We start from the raw sequence: 12418 nt of genomic DNA on the forward strand, positions 1-12418 counted from the left end.
TAGAACAGGGAGTTCACCTGCACAGTCTTCGGGTGAGGGCAGGGGCCAGTCCTTTCGTAAACAGGCCCAATGACCTACCTTTTCAGCTGCCAGAGCCTTCTTGTCTGGCAGCACCTTTGGGAGGAAGGTTGGCACTCTTCAAAGGAAATTGGAGTTTAATTACCCAGGACAGATGGGTATTGGATATTATACACCAAGGTTACAGGTTTTATTTCCATACCTTGCCTCCTTTCAAAGGCATGCCAGACGTTCCTCCTCAGCAAAGAATAGAGGCTCACAAACAAATTTCTCTGCTGCTGCAAATAGGGGCCATACAGCCGGTCCCTCTGCCAGAAGTAGGCCTAGGATTTTATTCTCGCCTGTTCCTAGTACCAAAGAAGGGGAACACGTGGAGACCAATTTTGGATTTATCTATCCTCAACACTTATCTGGACATTCCCAAGTTCAAAATGTTGACGTTACAACAGCTTTTACCTCTGCTGGGCAAAGATCACTGGATGGTGACTCTGGATCTCAAGGAAGCTTACCTTCATGTTCCTATCAGGCTAAGTTGCAGGAAGTGTCTGCGTTTTCGAGCTGGGACTTCTCATTATCAGTTCTCTGCATTGCCCTTTGGCTTATCTACTGCGCCCAGAGTGTTCACAAAGGTTCTGGCTCCAGTGATAGCTTTCTTCAGGCTAAAAGGAATACAGATCTATCCTTATTTGGACGATTGCCTGATTCTGGCCAAAGGAAGGGACGAGCTTCTTCATCATTTGCAATATGTGATAGCAGTGCTAAGATGCCTGGGGTATTCTGTGAACGAAATAAAGTCCAGTCTAGTACCCTCTCAAGACATGTGCTTTCTGGGTGTGAGACTGAATACAGCATCCCAGATGGCCTTTTTGACCCCGGACAAACAAAAGAATCTTTCCCTTTACTTCCATCAATTGTCTCATCAGTCCAGGCTGACTGCAAGGACAGTCCTTCAAGCCTTGGGGTTCATGGCATCTTGTATTCTGGTGCTTCCCAATGCCAAACTGCATATGAGGAAGCTACAATGGTATCTCCAAAATGTATGGACACAGCACTGCCAAGATATGGACACTGTCATTCAGATAATACCTTGCATTCAAAAGGAATTTTTGTGGTGGGCTCAGGAATGTCACCTAAACAAGGGACTCTCTGTGACCCGGCCAGAGGCGAGTCAGATTCTAACGACAGATGCCTCAGACAAAGCTTGGGGAGCTCATCTAAATGGAAAGTGGATACAAGACACGTGGCCTGCCAGACTACAACATCTACATATCAACTTGAAGGAGATGTTAGCAGTCCAATTTGCATTAATAGCTTTCAAGGATTTACTTCTTCCAGGGCAGGTGTTGGTTCTAACAGACAACACAACTGTCATGTGGTACATCAACAAGCAAGGGGGAACACATTCTTATCCTCTATGCAGACAAGCAATGATTTTGTGGGAGACTGCTCTCAGTTTACAGCTCAATCTTCAGGCAAGGTTTCTGCCGGAGCACAGAACTCCTTAGCAGATGTGTTGAGCAGGCTAATTATGGATCCCCACGAGTGGAAATTGGATCCTCATGTATTTCAGAAATTGACAGTGTCATGGGGAACTCCAGACATAGATCTGTTCGCTTCTCCACTAAACTACCAGCTGCCAAAGTTTTGCACAAAAGGTTTCATCCCACAGCTTGGAAAGTGGATGCTCTTTCTTTCAATTGGAGCAATCTTCATGTGTATGCCTTTCCACCTCTGCCTCTCCTCCCAAAGGTACTCCTAAAGGTCAGACAGGACAAGCCAAAGATGATTCTAATAGCTCCAGATTGGCCTCGACAGCACTGGTACCCATTACTGAGAAGTCTGGTTCGGGAGCCTCCATGGCCTTTGCCTTGATTCCACACCTGCTGTCTCAAGAGAACAGTCATTTACTCAATGTCAAACTTCACTCTCTTCACCTAACAGCCTGGCATATTCTGTTTTAAACCCTGGAGGGTCTCAGCTTCCGCAGCAAGTTTTGAATGTTATTTTGGAGGCCAGAAGGCCTAGTACAAGGAAAGTATACGCAGATAAATGGAAGAGATTTTTATTTTGGAATGCAGCAAAGGAATTTGATGTTGCTAAGCCTAATTTAAGTGTGGCTCTTCAATATCTTGCTGAGTTACTGGACAAAGGTTTGTCCTTCTCTTCTATTAAGATTCATGCTGCAGCAATTTCTGCTCACTATGACTGTGAATTGTTTTCTCATCCTTTGTTTAAGCAATTCCTTAGAGGGGCAAAGAATATAAGACCCCCGCATAGAGCTCCTACTCCTGCTTGGGATCTCAATTTCGTGTTGGAGAAACTCACTCTACAACCTTTTGAGCCTGCAGCTACTGCCGAGTTGAAATATTTATCATGGAAGACTGCTTTTTTGTTGGCCATTACCTCTGCAAGAAGGGTTTCTGAATTACAGGCCCTTATGGCAGTTGAGCCTTTCTTAATTTTCCATAAGGATAGGGTATCTTTACGTACTAATCCTTCCTTTATGCCTAAGGTGGTTTCTAGTGTGGCTTTAAACCAAACTATTCATTTGCCTACTTTTTATGCAAACCCCCAAAATAAAGGGGAAAAGATTTTGCACACCTTGGATATACACAGGCAGTTGCGATATTATTTGAGCAGAACTAAAGGGTTCAGGCAGTCTCAGCAGTTGTTTGTTTCTTTTGCTTTGGGTTCTCAGGGCAAGCCTGTGTCAAAACAAACTATTTCTAAGTGGATTGGGTTTTGTATTGCTTTCTGTTATTCCCATCATGGTAAGGAGATTCCAGCTGGGATTAGGCCTCATTCCACTAGAGCTACTGCCACTTCTACAGCTTTTTTAAGGGGGGTGGCAACTTAAGATATTTTGGAGGCAGCTACTTGGAGTTCAGTGCATACTTTCTCTAAGCATTACCACCTTCCACTTTACTCTAAATCTAGGGCTGGGTTTGCCACTGCTATTTTACAGGGCATTTTGGCAGCTCCTACTACTTTATAGTTTTGCCATCCTCCCTTACCTCTGCTTTGGGATTCTACCCAAGTGTAAGGACTGCAGCAATGTGAGATGAAGAACATAGTACAGTTTTGTACCTACCATAAATGTAGATGTTCAAGATCCACATTGCTGCAGTCCAATTTACCCTCCTCCTTCCCTCTGTTGTTAGAGGCGGTTGTGTGGTTTGGGTTGTAAATATTGTGCATATTGTATATATTGTTCATATGATTAGTGCAAGGGTGGTTGGTTGTTTTTTGCTGTCTTTTGGTTTTGACCTTTCTGTTTAGGGTCTTCTGACATCTGGGGCAAGAAAAGACTGAGGATATGACGTCGGTCATGCGCATTTGTACCCTGACGTCCTGATGTCAGTCTTAAGCGCCTTGACCGACGTCAGCCTAATACTTTGATATTCGGGCCGACCGAGGACAGCGGACTACCCAAGTGTAAGGACTGCAGCAATGTGGATCTTCGAACATCTACATTTATGGTAGGTACAAAACTGTACTTTACATCTCCCTGGAGATGGGATAGTTCTGTTCAAATTTTTAACTGCAACGTATGGACCTTCATGTGTATATCTGCAAATTTTGCAGGACCCACATTTATGCAATAAACCATTAATCACCATAGATTTTATACCACTAGAGGGTAATTCTAACAAAGTCTTAATGTTCTTTCATTTAGAATACACTATATCACTGGGGCAGTTCCTAGAATCTTTTTTACCTCCTCAGAAAAAAAAAAAAACAATGTCCCCAGTTCAGCCTCACTACGTTAATGTAATCAAAAACATCTTTGCTGACAGGTACAAAAGAAATGGGGGTGAATGAATCAAACATACCCTTACTCATCCTGTCTGCAGTAGTCTCCTCCACATTGTTTGTAATGATTTAATACTTAAAATAGGTGCAAATTTACCATAACACTGACGAACCACATCATCCCAAATGTTTTTGAGTAAATAGCTGCATAAATGTTATTACATTAAAATTTGTTGAAGTTTATTGTGGAGTGTAGGATTTTGGAAGACCAGGATCCCCAAGTTGAAAGTCAGGGAGCTGAAGCCTTGTTGACAAAGTACTTGTCAACTAGTAGGGTTTTTCTTCTTTGACATACTTGCCAAGCATAGTTTCCTGTCTGGTCTTTATTTCAGTTTCAGGTCATCCTTTTTGTAAATTTAATTAGAATTATCTGCAGCCTTGAAGGTGCATATGTTGAACCTTTCTGTGTATTGACTTTGCAAGAGTTTGTTTCCACTTACTTTACCATATGCATACTAACAGAATTTCTGACTTCTGCACATTTATAGCCCGTCTGCTCAGTTGGAACAGGTAAGTTGCACTATCATTTGTTGCCTGTTCATTTAGTCAACATATTAGTTGTGTATGTCTGTTAGTTGATTGTTTAGTCCAGTTTTGTTGCAGTCGCCTGTGCTTTGGTTTGACTACTGTACGATGCAAAGTCTGGTACAGCACTGTTGCAGCTGTGCAATTATGGAATTGGTATATATTAAGTCTGTATGGGATTGGGTGTATTTATATGTCTGCAAAGTGATATTTTGTGCTTTAGTTGTAAAAGAAACAAAAATGTTTCTTTTTACTATTAGGGGTATGTGGTGTTCTGTGGTCCAGTTTTTGTCTTTGTGGGAAAGATAAAAAGTTGTTTGTTTTCTGATCAGTAGTTTTATATAATGTTGTACTTTGCTGTGGTCTGGATCCCAAGTTACTACTGGTGCTGTGGTCTGGACCACAGATTATTGCTGGTGTGTCATGCTGCTATTTGATTAGTGTGTGTGTGTGTGTGTGACTAAGGGAATAGTTGCTGATTTTGTGTTGAAGTGAATAGTGGTTGATTTTTTTAAGTTGTTGACAGTTGCTGATTATATTCCACATCTCTTCTGACTGGCATGTACTTGCATCACTGTGGGCTTATTCACATTAAAGTATTTTCAGTGGTTCATATGTAATTAGATTTTTTGAGCATTTTTAAACATGTTGTTCTACTAATTCCCAGGCTACACCTCTCTTTTGACAGTTTGGTTAGTTCCTTTAACTGTGTACTTAAAATTTCAGTGATACTGTACTCATTCACAACTTTTGATAATGTCTGGTCTGCTTTTCCTAAAAGTCTGCCCCTTTTGTAATACACAAACCATTTGGTCTGTTAACCCAGCCATGAAACTCCCCAGATTCACAATCTTTGGCTTCAAACTTTTGCTTGGTAACATATATCTGCAGTTTCTTAGGCACTTGTACCCTAGTGAAGAGTAAATGGCATTTTTTTTGTAGACTTTATAATTTCTAAATGTCTCTCCCATTGAGATTTTGTCTTTTTCACATTCCAGAAAAGTTGCATGCAGAAATGTGACGTTCTATATTTTTCCATCTTGGCAGCTGTTTCACTTGCAGTATGAAACAAACTAAATTTCTGAAATTTAAAGCTTCCACTTTTCTGCTGAAATTGTCCACAGTGAGAGAATTCCTGGTGTTTGCATTTGCAACAGTTTTTTCTAACTGAAAATGATATTCCAGTACTTCTAAATGCATACCACTTTTAAAACATATTTCTTCACTTCGTGAAATATGTCTCATCTTTTCTTATACTAAGTAGTATTTTGAAATTTTTTTTTTTGCTAACCATCTTAAGCTGTACAAACTGCTAGAAGATTACTTCATGTCATATGAAAAAAGCATGGTAGGGACAGCCACCTAGCTGTATGATCATTATTAAAGATTTTTCACTGTGGGAATGACACACGACCCCATATGCAAAAATAGGGGTGGGGTGGACTGATGCAACTTGCAGTAAAATAGCTTATGTTTAAAGTTATACTAGCAGAACTTGCCACTGCATTGCTCTACATTAAAAAAAAAAAAGGGATGGGATTTCTCAGTTAGTATACCAAACTGAAGGTAACCCACTCTCTTCTGTACAAAACATTTAGGTGAGAACTCTGCTGTAAGTGCCATGCCTACCAAGGCAAGGCCTCAAATGCACATGGTGAAACCATGTACACATGCCATGCAGCCATACTCTAGAGCCAATTGCATTCTTCTCTCAGACCGAAAACAATTTCAGGAAATATAGCCATACTCCTCAACTCTAAAGACTGCACCTGCTCTTCTTGCCTTGGCTAATCAGTTGTTCCCCATACTACTACCTTCTGTCTGTAATAGCTGTTTCTCCTCTCCTCAGTAACTGTAGAATTTTGCTTTTTTCGTAACTGTTGATGGGGAATCCTTAACCTTTTTTTCTCTACAACCTTGATCATGCAGATTAATGATGCAGTCCTCTGTTACATATTTTGTATCCATCTCTATCGACATTTAGAGCTTTATCTCTCTCACTTGTGCTTCTTACACTTTTCTACAGCTGCATACCCTAACTACTTCCTGTACTGCAATCCCCTTTTTATTACTTTTTCTTTGCCAGCTGCTATTTGTCATATTCCACTACATGTCTAAGTTGAATCTGCCATCCCTATATTTCAAATATTGTTTGAACTCACTAAGGGTCTGTCACTAAATTTTTTTGGAGCTCCACTGAAAAGGGATCTTGCATGACCTAGTCGGAACGTCCTGGTAACCAAATGCAAATAGATAGGTATCCCATGTACTGCACCATGATCTGGATGATAGGTGTCCTGTGTGTACTGTACCATGATCTGGTGTGTCTGTGATCAGTGTCAAGACGTCCAACTGTGGCTAGCAGATGTATATTGTAGAACTCCGTAGTAATTGCTTAGGCTGACCTACATTCATTGACATTGATTGTCTTGGTTTGTTTCTGACATTCTGTTGCATGTACACATTAGGCAGAGTCTTTGACACTAAACACAAACCTCTCTGTAGCAAAGTATGTTTTTATGGTTTTACGTGAATATTGGTTACAGTTGATAAATACATTGTCACTCTACTTTGGCTGTGTTTAATGTATGCAATATTGTGTAATAGGATTACATGTTATATGTAGTGCTTGCTGAACCTGCTGCACAATTACTGCTGCATAAACTGTACAGTCCTGAGCAAGTGTGGAACCTCTCTCTAGTCTGGTCAATAATTGTTTTATTTTTTGCTTGTAAAGTGCAAGTCTCATACAACATTTTACAGCCTCTACAAACTATGGGTGCAAATGAATTTCTGGGACAGTAGGCTTGTCAGAGGGAAATAATATGGAAATAGCTGGCACAGCAAGTCTGTGGAGAACCTTCTGCTGGTGCGAACATGGAAGGTGGTACTGCAGGTACTACTTGATTTAAATCAGGCAGAACATTTATTGTTTAAGTCCTTTGGAGACAGCTGTTTATTTAAAATGAGCTGAATGCACAAATAATTTTGTTTTTGCAGTGCAAGTGCTTGGCAACCAGGGGTGGGGGCATTTTGAGTGTTATGCTGGCTTTGATGTCAGAAATGTTAAGATAACTTTCAAAAGTAAAAGTGGTTTGCTGCAGACTTGTTATGCCTGGCTGCCCAGAGAATGCATTTTTCCTCAATCAGAAACTTTTGTAATATTTTGAAAATTAATTAAATTTCGTTAAGTATAATGCTTTGTGAAGTAATCGGTATACATATGGTTCAATATGCAATTAATTTGTTTAAAAATTATAAGTGAAAGGAATGTTTCTGAATGCAGATTAAATTCTTAAAGGTGGTTGAGTTGTTTTGGGGTGAAATGTAAGCAGTTTTGTTGCATGCAATTCTTAACAAGGTAGATTTTTTGTCCTGTGGATGCAGTCATTATATTGATGGAAGAATGGCAAACCAATGTTTGGAATTAGTTGACCTGTACTACAAAGATGATCACACTGTACTTTTATCTCGGCAAGACAAGATCTTGTTTTGTTTTTTATGCTGCTAACAAATTGAGTATGAGAGTCTCCAAGATGATTTTAGTTTTAATGGCTTATAGATTGCATTCAATTGTTATTAATATAACAAAGCATTACCTTAGGAATGGAGAGCTTATTCTACAAGGGCTGTGGCTACCTCACAGGTTTTTCATAAAAATGCCTGCCTATATTGATATATGTAGAACGGGTCCCTGCTCCATGCCAGAAATCAAGGAGACTCGGTCCTCACCACTGACTCTGGTGAGGGATGGTCAGCAAGAGCAAAGATGGATTCACACAGTATTTTCAGAAGCAGCTTCCTGCACCATGCAAAACTTCCTTTAAGAGCACAAAGGGAACACGCTCCAGACCTGGGACTGGCCTCTTTTTCTCTCCAGACCCACCCTAAACTCCCCACTGACCAGTTTAAATTAAGCAAAGTAACAAAATGGCAGTTGTAAGTGATATATCTGAGATTTCATGCACATTAACTGTCTTTTTTTTTTTTTTTTTTTTTTATTTATATATTTTTTAATGCACCTGTGTGTGTAATCTGTTCAGTTTTTATTAGAATATTGTTGGCAAGGACATTTGGCTCAGTACTCGGAAAAGTCATTGATGATTTTTTCCATGGCTTTTCAAATGCGACTAGTGAGACGTATGGGTCTATAATTTCCAGCGTCTGTAGACTGCCTAACTTTGTGCAGCGGATGAATGTTGCTTTTGTCCATTCATGGGGCATGAAGCCTGTTTGGAGACTACAGTTAAATAGTAATTCTAGAGGGACTGATAGGTCATGTTTCATGCTGTTTAGAAGGCATCCTAGGATATTGTCTGGGCTCATCAGTGTAGTGTTCTTGGCCTTGTAGCATTGAGGACTTGTTTCCTTCTGATAGTAGCGGGAGTTGTATTTGATGTAATTCCTGCGGCAGAGGTTAATGGAGGGAGGTGTAAAATTAGAGCTGAATTTGTCCACTAGTAGGTTTGCTGAATCTTCTGGTTCAATATAAGTGTCTGCATTAACAATGAGCCCTGCACACAATTGTGCATTGCCTTTGAGGTTTCGAACATAGCTAAAGAATGCTTTATGGCCCTCCTTGGCTTAGGAGGCCAAGTTTAACTCAAATTTGGCTTTGGTAGGACTTTATTTGCCCTCTAAGCTGTTTAGTTTGAGTGCATTTATTGTGCTGGGTGCTATTCCTCCTAATTTTTGCCATGATTTCTTTCCTTCTGTACCTTATGATGTAATTCCACCAGGACGGCTTGTTTTATGAGTTAGTACTGTACTTATTCCTGGTTAGTCTCTGTACTTATTTTAACTGAAAGTGCTAACATCTATGAGGGAGAGGTATTCCCCCTTAAGGAAGCCTTGTTTGGGGAAATCCTTGAACTGCTTAGACAGAAAGGGGTGGGTGGTTCTCCAAAGCCCCCTCCCAGGAGTAGTCTGTTTTTTGAGGCTTTTGGAGCTTTCTGTGCATGTTACAGATGCAAGAGAGTCTCTGGTTTTGAGTAAGCCTTCTCCAAGATTGATGCCAAGGCACAAAGAAAACATGGTTGGCTTCAACATGTGCCTCAATAACTGGTATAACTCCAGGGGAATCTGGTATATGTCATTTTAGGACAAGGTGTTGCAGAGCCCTACTTGCTTCACTAGGGACTGTTTTCATCTCTCATTCCAAGGTTTCTCCATACTGCCAATAGCCATTTCTACCCCTTAGTGCCTTTTTAGACAGAGTCCAACTAATGCCCCCCCTCCCCCGCAACTTGGAAAAGAATTCAAACACAATCCCACATTTAGGTGGCACTGCTCACTGCTAGAATTGTAAATAAATTCCTAGACCAGGAGGAACCTCTGCATTTGGAGCACATTTTTGTGAGTGCAATAACAAAAGTTTGGTCTTAAAAGTCCAACAAGCACTCCCCCTATACTTGGGTGTAATACCTTTTTAGATCCTATGGAAACTGGTGGCGTCTCCATATTTGTTAGAGACTGCATTGCATCTAGACGAGTAGAATTTGAGGATATCACACTAAATAGGAACAGCTGTCAGATCCCAACATGTTGCAGCACCCCTTGCCCATAACTCTTGTAAATCATGTTAGATTCCTAAATTTACTTGATGAGCTCCCCCATAAACAGAAATTCCATCATCCTGGGTGACTTTAGTTACCCATTAATAATCTAAGTATTCCAGTTTATAGCCAGAAATTTAAACTTCATAAAAACTCCCTGGACCAACTCCTCACAAAGCCAACTAGAGGTAAAAATGTTCTGGACCCAGTCCTTGCAAATTATGTGGTATCCCCATCTCCAATTTGTCTGGTCATAAACTGTTAACTTTCAGATTTAAAATCTCCAAGCCTCAAGTATCAAAGAATCTAAGACTTCAGTTGTTTAAGTCTTCTAAAGTTGAATTTGGAGACAACTTCGCAGAAGTATAGCACTATGGCCCAAGGTGACAATCATGCAAAGAATTTTGTAAACAAATTGTATGCTCACCTGGATAAATTGTATAAACTTGACTGTTCTAACTAAATATAAACAAAATGGGGAAATTCTAGAAACTGGGAAGCATATATTGAAAATCTAAACTGAACAGAAGGTTAAGAATCTGGGACTATTATGCTCTGAGAGTAAGTGTTTAATTACAACAGTCTAACTTTGGTAGAGTGAGCCTGAAGGACTTTTTTTTTTTTCACTGAGGGGTATTTGCTGGGATTAATTCTTGGAGTCTGCATCATTTGGTAAATGATTTTAACAGCCAGCTGTAAACAGAATGCAGTAAACCTTCAGTTAGTCATAGTTTTAGGATATGCTACTACCACAGTCTGCACATAACACACACTAAATCATCGAAGGCTGAGGCAGTAAAAAACAGATACAAGACCCAGCATAAACTAAGCATGAAAACGCAGGTGGGAGTAAACATGAAGTGGCACATCCTATACTAATTACACCAAAGTAATCTTCAAACAAAATAGAAATTTACTAGTGACTGGTGAAATCATAATTGGGCGCACAGTTTCTCCACTCACATGGTTGAACAAAAACAGGGTGACAGTGAGCTGTCTCCCAGGAGCCAAGATTGCTACCCTTAAACCAGAGAAATATGAAAATGGCATGGTGGTGGACCCTGAGTAAGATGAGGACATGATGAAGCCCTTCATGCATATCAGAAATGCAGGAAAGACCCTAGTATTGAGTAGAATCCTTCAACTCCAAACATGAGGCAGAGTTGTAAAGAAAAGGTGATTGGCTTTAACAGTTTGCTAAACATCTACTGTCATTCTAGGGGAATCCAACGTGTGTCAGCATTGGATGAGATGCTTTGCAACTGCAAGGATAGTTGTTGCCTTTCATTCTTGGGCTTCCACATAGTGGTGAAGTTTTTGCCCCCATTGTCCCTTTTCAGCTGATGAACCTCCCAAACAAATCTGCCATTGGCTCTATGTAATGTTAGAAGCCTGAACAACAAACTGTGGGACCTTGAGGCCATCCTGCATTTGGAGCACTTCTGTTTGCTGTTACAGAAATCTAGTTTGTGCCTAGAGAGCACTCCTTCAATATCTGGGTTTTGTGTCTACCACTCGTTTAGACTCAATGGATATTGTGGCGTAATCCATATATGTTGAGACCACAATCTGTTGAGACATATACCTAGAGACCCCCAAATTGAGCTAATAGAGATTCACGTTAAGCTAAGCAAGATTAGAAATCAGCTCAATGTCCTGCAGAACCCCCTCCTTGTCTCCAGAAAATCACACAAGATTCATACATTTTCTAGATGAACTCTCCATAAGTTAAAAATGCTATCATCCTAGTTGATTTCTAACTACCTATTAATTAACTGGGGAGCTTATACTGCCAATGTAGGATATGCAGAAAAGTTCTTGCAATTTTATAAACAAAAACTTCCTGGACCAGATTGTGTATGTGACCTGTTCTTTGCAAACGTAGCATTTTGTATGTGCCATCCCAAAGGTACCCCCTTTCACTGGCCAAGTCAGACCACATTCTCCATCAAAAACTGTATAAACTGTTAGAAATAAATATAATAGATTTCAAGGACTTCAAATGTACACAGTTCTAAGAGAAATCTTTAAATTGGAGTGCAACAGTTTTACTCATAATGTTGATTCTGCAATGAGTACAACACAAGTTCTAGTAGTACCTTGACATGCATATAAAATTGGCATTCCCATCTAGACCCAAGCTGATTTTAGACCGTCCCATGTGGTAGTCCTTAAGCATTAATAAAACAGTCTATTAAACCAATGTAGCAGAACAAATAACTCCCCAAATTAAGGAGAAGATCAAATGGATAAGAGACTCTAAGAACAATGGCATCCCATCAATTTTAATTGACTCAGAAGTCAGACCATCACAAATTCTTCAGTCTGATTTCTTATTTTTCTGACATAACTAAACATTGCTCCAAGTGTATTGTACTGTTGTGATCCAGTGGGTATTACTAGCAATCTGACAAATTTAGTGCCAACTTCACCCCAGAGATGTATATTCCAAACCCACTTACAGATTCATAGGTATATACTAGGTTAACTACCACTAGGCCCTTCAT

General features: G+C 40.0%; 1 long non-coding RNA gene across 1 annotated transcript in view; it reads left to right on the plus strand.

Moving 5' to 3' along the window:
• LOC122791104 overlaps positions 1-12418 on the plus strand; it is a 401574-nt gene that overhangs the window by 32216 nt on the left and 356940 nt on the right. The gene's annotated exons all lie outside the window — the stretch shown is intronic.

This window comes from Protopterus annectens, chromosome 1.part2, assembly GCF_019279795.1.
Source record: "Protopterus annectens isolate FY-2018-M chromosome 1.part2, PAN1.0, whole genome shotgun sequence".
NCBI classification, from domain to species: domain Eukaryota; kingdom Metazoa; phylum Chordata; order Ceratodontiformes; family Protopteridae; genus Protopterus; species Protopterus annectens.